The sequence below is a fragment of the Arachis hypogaea genome, chromosome 4 (assembly GCF_003086295.3).
Source record: "Arachis hypogaea cultivar Tifrunner chromosome 4, arahy.Tifrunner.gnm2.J5K5, whole genome shotgun sequence".
In the NCBI taxonomy this organism is placed as follows: Eukaryota; Viridiplantae; Streptophyta; class Magnoliopsida; order Fabales; family Fabaceae; genus Arachis; species Arachis hypogaea.
In genome coordinates, this window is record NC_092039.1 from 31,223,049 (window position 1) to 31,231,781 (window position 8,733).

An 8,733-nucleotide genomic window follows, 5' to 3' on the forward strand; every position below is an offset into this window, starting at 1 on the left:
AGACATTCAGAGCTTTCCATCAATATATAATAGTCTATACTTTATTCGTGATTAGACAATGTAAACGGGCGCTCAACGCCAGTTCTACACTACATTCTGGAATCAAACGCCAGAAACACGTTACGAACCAGAGTTGAACGCCAAAAACACGTTACAACTTGGCGTTCAACTCCAAAAGAAGTCTCAGCTCGTGTAAAGCTCAAGCTCAGCCCAAACACACACCAAGTGGGCCCCGGAAATGGATTTATGCATCACTTACTTATCTCTGTAACCCTAGTGGCTAGTTTAGTATAAATAGAACTTTTTACTATTGTATTTTCATCCTGGATCCTGAATTGTATTTTTGATCCTATGATCACATTTTGGGGGCTGGCCATTCGGCCATGCCTGGACCTCATCACTTATGTATTTTCAACGGTGGAGTTTCTACACACCATAGATTAAGGGTGTGGAGCTCTGCTGTACCTCAAGTTTTAATGCAGTTACTATTATTTTCTATTCAATTCCGCTTGTTTTTATTCTAAGATATTCGTTGCACTTCAACATGATGAATGTGATGATCCGTGACACTTATCATCATTCTCACCTATGAACGCGTGATTGACAACCACTTCCGTTCTACCTTAGACCGGGCGTATATCTCTTGGATTCCTTAATCAGAATCTTCGTGGTATAAGCTAGATTGATGGCGGCATTCATGAGAATCCGGAAAGTCTAAACCTTGTCTGTGGTATTCCGAGTAGGATTCTAGGATTGAATGACTGTGATGAGCTTCAAACTCGCGATTGTTGGGCGTGATGACAAACGCAAAAGAATCAAGGGATTCTATTCCAACATGATCGAGAACCGATAGATGATTAGTCGTGCCGTGATAGAGCATTTGGACCTTTTTCCACTGAGAGGATGGGATGTAGCCATTGACAATGGTGATGCCCTACATACAGCTTGCCATGGAAAGGAATAAGAAGGATTGAAGGAAGGCAGTGGGAAAGCAGAGATCTAACAAGGACAAGCATCTCCATACACTTATCTGAAATTCCCACCATTGAAGTATATGAGTAATTTTATCTTTATTTTCTGTTTATTTACTATTATTATTCGAAAACTCTATCACCATTTATTATCCGCCTGACTAAGATTTACAAGATGACCATAGCTTGCTTCATACCAACAATCTCAGTGGGATCGATCCTTACTCACGTAAGGTATTACTTGGACGACCCAGTGCACTTGTTGGTTAGTTGTGCGGAGTTGTGACTAAGTGTGATTCACGTTTGAGAGCGCTACCAAGTTTTTGGCGCCATTTTTGATGATCACAATTTCGTGCACCAAGTTTTTGACGCCGTTGCCGAGGATTGTTCGAGTTTGGACAACTGACGGTTCATCTTGTTGCTCAGGATTAGGTAATTTTCTTTTTTATTTTCTTTTTAAAAAGTTTTCAAAAATATTTTTCAAAATTTTTCCCTTTGTTTTCAAAAATTATTCCAAAATTTTTAAGAATAAATTCTAGAGTTTCATGGTAACATGTTGAAGCCTGACTGGCTGTAAAGCCATATCCAAATCCTTTTGGATTGAGGCTTCCACTTGTCAACATAACGGGTATGTATATGGAGTTGGATGAAATATCACCTGTTGCATGCCTGATTTATATCTTCTAAAGCTGGCTGGCTATTAAGCCATGCCCAACCCTTGGATTGGAGCTTTAGACTAACATTGAAAGATTCTTGGAATTCTTATTAAAAATTTTGAATCTCTTAATTTCTTTTCCTATATGTTTTTTGAAAAAAATAAAATAAAATACAAAAAAATCATAAAATCATAAAAACCAAAAATATTTTGTGTTTCTTGTTTGAGTCTTAAGTCAAGTTATAAGTTTGGTGTCTATTGCATGTTCATCTTATTCTTGCACTTTTTTTTTCAAAAATTCATGCATTCATAGTGTTCTTCAAGATCTTCAAGTTGTTCTTGGTAAGTCTTCTTGTTTGATCTTGATGTTTTCTTGTTTTGTGTCTTTTATTATTTTTCATGTGCATCTCTGCATTCATATTGTCTAAGCATTAAAGATTTCTAGGTTTGGTGTCTTGCATGTTTTCTTTACATCAAAAAATTTCAAAAATATGTTCTTGATGTTCATCATGATCTTCAAAGTGTTCTTGGTGTTCATCTTGACATTCATAGTGTTCTTGCATGCATCATTGGTTTTGATCCAAAATTTTCATGTTTTGGGTCATATTTATGTTTTTCTCTTTTATCATTAAAAATTCAAAAATAAAAAATATCTTTTCCTTTTTTCTCTCAACATTTTGAAAATTTGGGTTGACTTAGTCAACAATTTTTAAAATTAGTTGTTTCTTGTAAGTCAAGTCAAATTTTCAAATTCTAAAATTCTTATCTTATTAAAACTTTTTCAAAAATCAAATCTTTTTCATTTTTATTTAATTTTCGAAAATTTAATGTTTTAAAATATTTTTTCAAAAATCTTTTTCTTAGTTTTATCTTTATTTTCGAAAATTATGCTAATAATTAATATGATTGATTCAAAAATTTGAAATTTGTTACTTTCTTGTTAAGAAAGGTTCAATCTTTAAATTCTAGAAACATATCTTTTAGTTTTTTGTTAGTTAAGTAATTAATTTTAATTTTAAAAATTAAATCTTTTCTAACCATATCTTTTTAATCATATCTTTTCATTTTATCTTTTATATCATAGTTTTTTTTTTCAAAATTTTATCTTTTTCCAAAAATTTGATTTTAAAATATCTTTTCTAACTTCTTATCTTCTTATCTTCTTATCTTTTCAAATTTGATTTTCAAATCTTTTTTAACTAACTAATTAAGTTTTTGTTTGTTTCTTATCTTTTTCAAAATCACCTAACAACTTTTCTCTCTCTAATTTTCGAAAATACCTCCCTCTTTTTCAAAAATTCTTTCTTTAATTAATTAATTGTTTTAAATTTTAATTTTAATTTTATTTCTTATCTTTATTTTTTGAAAATCATTTAACTCCTTTTTAAAATTTATTTTCGAAAATTTCTCCCTCTCTCATATTATTCTATTTATTCATTTATTTACTAACACTTCTCTTCATCTCAAATTACTGCCCTTATCCTCACCCTTGTGTTTGGATTCTCCTTTCTTTATCCCCTTTCTTCTTCTACTAATAATAAGGAACCTCTTTACTGTGACATAGAGGATCCCTCTTCTTTTTCTGTTCTCTTCTCTTTCATATGAGTAGGAACAAGGAAAAATGTATTCTTGTTGAAGCTGATCCAGAACCTGAAAGGACTCTGAAGAGAAAACTAAGAGAAGCTAAATTACAACAATCCAAAGACAACCTTGCTGAAATTTTCAAACAAGAAAAGGAGATGGCAGCCAAACCCAACAACAATAATGCAAGAAGGATGCTTGGTGATTATACTACACCTACTTCCAAGTTTGATGGAAGAAGCATCTCAATTCCTGCCATTAGAGCAAACAATTTTGAGCTGAAACCTCAACTAGTTGCTCTAATGCAACAGAACTGCAAGTTTCATGAACTTCCATCAGAAGATCCCTACCAGTTTTTAATTGAGTTCTTGCAGATCTGTGAGACTGTTAAGACTAATGGAGTAGATCTTGAAGTCTACAGGCTCATGCTTTTCCTTTTTGCTGTAAGAGACAGAGCTAGAGCATGGTTGGACTCTCAACCTAAAGATAGCCTGGACTCTTGGGATAAGCTGGTCACGGCCTTCTTGGCTAAGTTCTTTCCTCCTCAAAAGCTGAGCAAGCTTAGAGTGGATGTTCAGACCTTCAAACAAAAAGATGGTGAATCCCTCTATGAAGCTTGGGAAAGATACAAACAGATGACCAAAAGATGTCCTTCTGACATGTTTTCAGAATGGACCATGATAGATATATTCTATTATGGTCTATCTGAGTTATCTAAGATGTCATTGGACTATTCTGTAGGTGGATCCATTCACTTAAAGAAAACGCCTGCAGAAGCTCAAGAACTTATTAACATGGTTGCAAATAACCAGTTCATGTACACTTCTGAGAGGAATTCCATGAATAATGGGACGCCTCAAAGGAAGGGAGTTCTTGAAATTGATGCTCTGAATACCATTTTGGCTCAGAACAAAATATTGACTCAGCAAGTCAACATGATTTCTCAAAGTCTGAATGGATGGCAAAATGCATCCAACAGTACTAAAGAGGCATCTTCTAAAGAAGTAGCTTATGATCTTGAGAACCCTGCAATAGCAGAAGTAAATTATATGGGTGAACCTTATGGAAACACCTATAATTCATCATGGAGAAATCATCTAAATTTCTGATGGAAGGATCAACAAAAGCCTCAACAAGGCTTTAATAATGGTGAAAGAAATAGGCTCAGCAATATCAAGTCTTATCCATCATCTTCTCAGCAACAGACAGAGAATTATGAACAGAGTACCTCTAACTTAGCAAATTTAGTCTCTAATCTGTCTAAGACCACTTTAAGTTTCATGAGTGAAACAAGGTCCTCCATCAGAAATCTGGAGGCACAAGTGGGCCAGCTAAGTAAGAAAATCACTGAAACTCCTCCTATTACTCTCCCAAGCAATATTGAAGAAAATCCAAAAAGAGAGTGCAAGGCCATTGATATAATCAATATGGCCAAACCTAGAGAGGAAGGAGAGGACGTGAATCCCAATGAGGAAGACCTCATGGGATGTCTCTCAAGCAAGAAGGAGTTCCCTATTGAGGACCTAAAGGAATCTGAGGCTCATATAGAGACCATAGAGATCCCATTAAACCTCCTTCTGCCATTCATGAGCTCTGAAGACTATTCTTCCTCTAAAGAAGATGAAGATGTAACTGGTGAGATAGTTGCTCAATATCTAGGAGCCATCATGAAGCCGAATGCCAAGTTGTTTGGTAATGAGACTTGGAAAGGTGAACCTCCCTTGCTCATTAGTAAACTAGATACATGGGTTCAGCAAACTTTGCTTCAAAAGAGACAAGATCCTGGAAAATTCTTAATACCCTGTACTATAGGTACCATGACCTTTGACAAGGCTCTGTGTGACTTAGGGTCAGGCATAAATCTTATGGCACTCTCTGTAATGGAGAAACTGGGGATCATTGAGGTACAGCCTGCCATATTCTCATTACAAATGGTAGACAAGTCAGTAAGACAAGCTTATGGATTGGTAGAGGACGTGTTGGTAAAGGTTAAAGGCCTTTACATCCCTGCTGATTTCATAATCTTAGACACTAGGAAGGAGGATGATGAATGCATCTTCCTTGGAAGACCCTTCCTAGCCATAGTAGGAGCTGTAATTGATGTTGACAGAAGAAAACTAGTCCTTCAATTAAATGGGGACTACCTTGTGTTTAAAGCTCAAGGATCTTCCTTTGCAACCATGGAGAGGAAGCATGAAAAGCTTCTCTCAGTGCAGAGTCAAACAAAGCCCCCACAATCAAGCTCTAAGTTTGGTGTTGGAAGGCCACAGCCAAACTCTAAGTTTGGTGTTGGGAGTCTACAACATTGACCTGATCACCTGTGAGGCTCCATGAAAGCCCACTGTCAAGCTAGTGACATTAAAGAAGCGCTTATTGGGAGGCAACCTAATTTTTATTTATCTAATTTTATTTTTCTTTTATTGTTCTTTTATGTTTTATTAGGTTCATGATCATGTGGAGTCATGAAAAAATACTAAAATTAAAAACAGAATAAAAAACAGCAGAAGAAAAATCACACCCTGGAGGAAGGATTTACTGGCGTTTAAACGCCAGTAAGGAGCATCTGACTGGCGTTCAACGCCAGAACAGAGCATGGATCTGGCGTTGAATGCCAGAAACATGCAGCAATCTGGCGTTTAAACGCCAGGATTGCACACTGAGGAAAGCTGGCGTTCAACGCCAGAAACATGCTGCAGATGGGCGTTGAATGCCCAGAACAAGCTTAGAGCTGGCGTTTAACGCTGAAACAAGCTTAATCTGGCGTTAAATGCCAGGATTGCACTCAGATGGCGTTTTACATGCCTCATTGGTGCAGAGATGTTAAATCCTTGACACCTCAGGATATGTGGACCCCACAGGATCCCCACCTACCTCAATTCACCTTTTCTCTTCTCCACCAATCACCTCAATCTCTCTTCCCCATTACCTCTTCACCACTCACATCCATCATCTCTTTCCCACCCAAACCCACCCTACATAGCCGAATACACACCTCTCCCCCTCTCCTCCATATCTTCTTCTTCTTCTTCTACTCTTTCTTCTTTTGCTCGAGGGCGAGCAACATTCTAAGTTTGGTGTGGTAAAAGCATAGCTTTTTTCTTTTCCATAACCATTGATGGCACCTAAGGCCAGAAAAACCTCAAAAAAAAAAAAAAAAAGAAGAAGAAGAAAAAGGGAAGACAAAAGCTTCCACCTCTGAATCATGGGAGATGGAGAGATTCATCTCAAGGGTCCATAGCTTAGTAGTAGAACATTTGACTGCAAATCAAGAGATCCCTGAGATACCTCAGGGGATACATGTTCCTCCACATAATTATTGGGAGCAACTAAGGATAGGAGCACCAAAATCACTAGGGATCATGCAACAGAAGCAAGGAAGAGACATAAAGAAGCTCAAAAAGCACCATTGGTCCTTCAAAAGGCGCCACCCTCACTAAGGTGGACTCATTCCTTAACTTCCTTGTTCTTATCTCTCTGTTTTTTTATTTTTATGCTATATGTTTGTTTATGTTTTGTGTCTCTACCTCATGATCATTAGTATTAAGTAACTATGTCTTAAGGCTATGAATAATTCCATAAATCCCTCACCTCTCTTAAATGAAAAATGTTTCTAATTCAAAAGAACAAGAAGTACATGAATTTTGAAATTATCCTTGAATTTAGTTTAATTATATTGATGTGGTGACAATACTTTCTGTTTTCTGAATGAATGCTTGAAGAGTGCATAGTTTTGATCTTGTTGTTTATGAATGTTAAAATTATTGGCTCTTGAAAGAATGATGAACAAAGAAAAATGTTATTGACAATCTGAAAAATCATGAAAATTGATTTTTTGAAGGAACAAAAAGCAGTGAAAAAGCAAAAGCTTGCGAAAAAAAAAAGAGTGGAAAAAAATTTATTAGAAAGAAAAAGAAAAACAAGCATAAAAAGCCAATAGCCCTTAAAACCAAAAGGCAAGGGTAAAAAGGATCCAAGGCTTTGAGCATCAATGGATAGGAGGGCCCAAGGAAATAAAATCCAGGCCTAAGCGGCTAAATCAAGCTGTCCCTAACCATGTGCTTGTGGCATGCAGGTCCAAGTGAAAAGCTTGAGACTGAGTGGTTAAAGTCGTGATCCAAAGAAAAAAAGAGTGTGCTTAAGAACTCTGGACACTTCTAACTGGGGACTTTAGCAAAGCTAAGTCACAATCTGAAAAGGTTCACCCAGCTATGTGTCTGTGGCATTTATGTATCTGGTGGTAATACTGGAAAACAAAATGCTTAGGGCCACGGCCAAGACTCATAAAAGTAGCTGTGTTCAAGAATCAACAAACTTAACTAGGAGAATCAATAACACTATCTGAAATTCTAAGTCCCTAGAGATGCCAATCATTCTAAACTTCAAGGGAAAAAGTGAGATGCCAAAACTGTTCAGAGGCAAAAAGTTACAAGTCCCGCTCATCTAATTAGAATTAATATTCATTGATATTTTGGGATTTATAGTATATTCTCTTCTTTTTATCCTAATTTATTTTCAGTTGCTTGGGGACAAGCAACAATTTAAGTTTGGTGTTGTGATGAGCGGATAATTTATACGGTTTTTGGCATTGTTTTTAGGTAGTTTTTAGTAGGATCTAGCTACTTTTAGGGATGTTTTCATTAGTTTTTATGCTAAATTCATATTTCTGGACTTTACTATGAGTTTGTGTGTTTTCTGTGATTTCAGGTAATTTCTGGCTGAAATTGAGGGACCTGAGCAAAACTCTGATAAAAGGCTAACAAAGGACTGCTGATGCTGTTGGATTCTGACCTCCCTGCACTCGAAATGCATTTTCTGGAGCTACAGAACTCCAAATGGTACGCTCTCAATGGCGTTGGAAAGTAGACGATCAGAGATTTTCAGTAATATATAATAGTTCATACTTTATTCGTGATTAGATGACGTAAACTGGTGCTCAACGCCAGTTCTACGCTGCATTCTGGAGTCAAATGCCAGAAACACGTTACAAACCAGAGTTGAACGCCAAAAATACGTTATAACTTGGCATTCAACTCCAAAAGAAGTCTCAACTCGTGTAAAGCTCAAGCTCAATCCAAACACGCATCAAGTGGGCCCCGAAAATGGATTTATGCATCAATTACTTATCTCTGTAACCCTAGTGGCTAGTTTTAGTATAAATAGAACTTTTTACTATTGTATTTTCATCCTGGATCCTGAATTTTATTTTTGATCCTATGATCACGTTTTGGGGATTGGCCATTCGGCCATGCCTGGACCTTCATCACTTATGTATTTTCAACGGTGGAGTTTCTACATACCATAGATTAAGGGTGTGAAGCTCTGCTTTACCTAAAGTTATAATGCAGTTACTAGTATTTTCTATTCAATTCCGCTTGTTCTTATTCTAAGATATTCGTTGCACTTCAACATGATGAATGTGATGATCCGTGACACTTATCATCATTCTCACCTATGAACGCGTGACTGACAACCACTTCCGTTCTACCTTAGACCGAGCGCATATCTTTTGGATTCCTTAATCAGAAT

General features: G+C 36.5%; 1 non-coding gene across 1 annotated transcript; it reads right to left on the minus strand.

Annotated features, from left to right (window-relative positions):
• Positions 1-3,764: 3,764 nt before the first annotated feature.
• On the minus strand, positions 3,765-3,868 carry LOC112798642 (small nucleolar RNA R71). The gene has a single exon (XR_003200245.1). It is a non-coding gene; the product is annotated as a small nucleolar RNA R71 (small nucleolar RNA).
• Between the last annotated feature and the right edge of the window lie 4,865 nt (positions 3,869-8,733).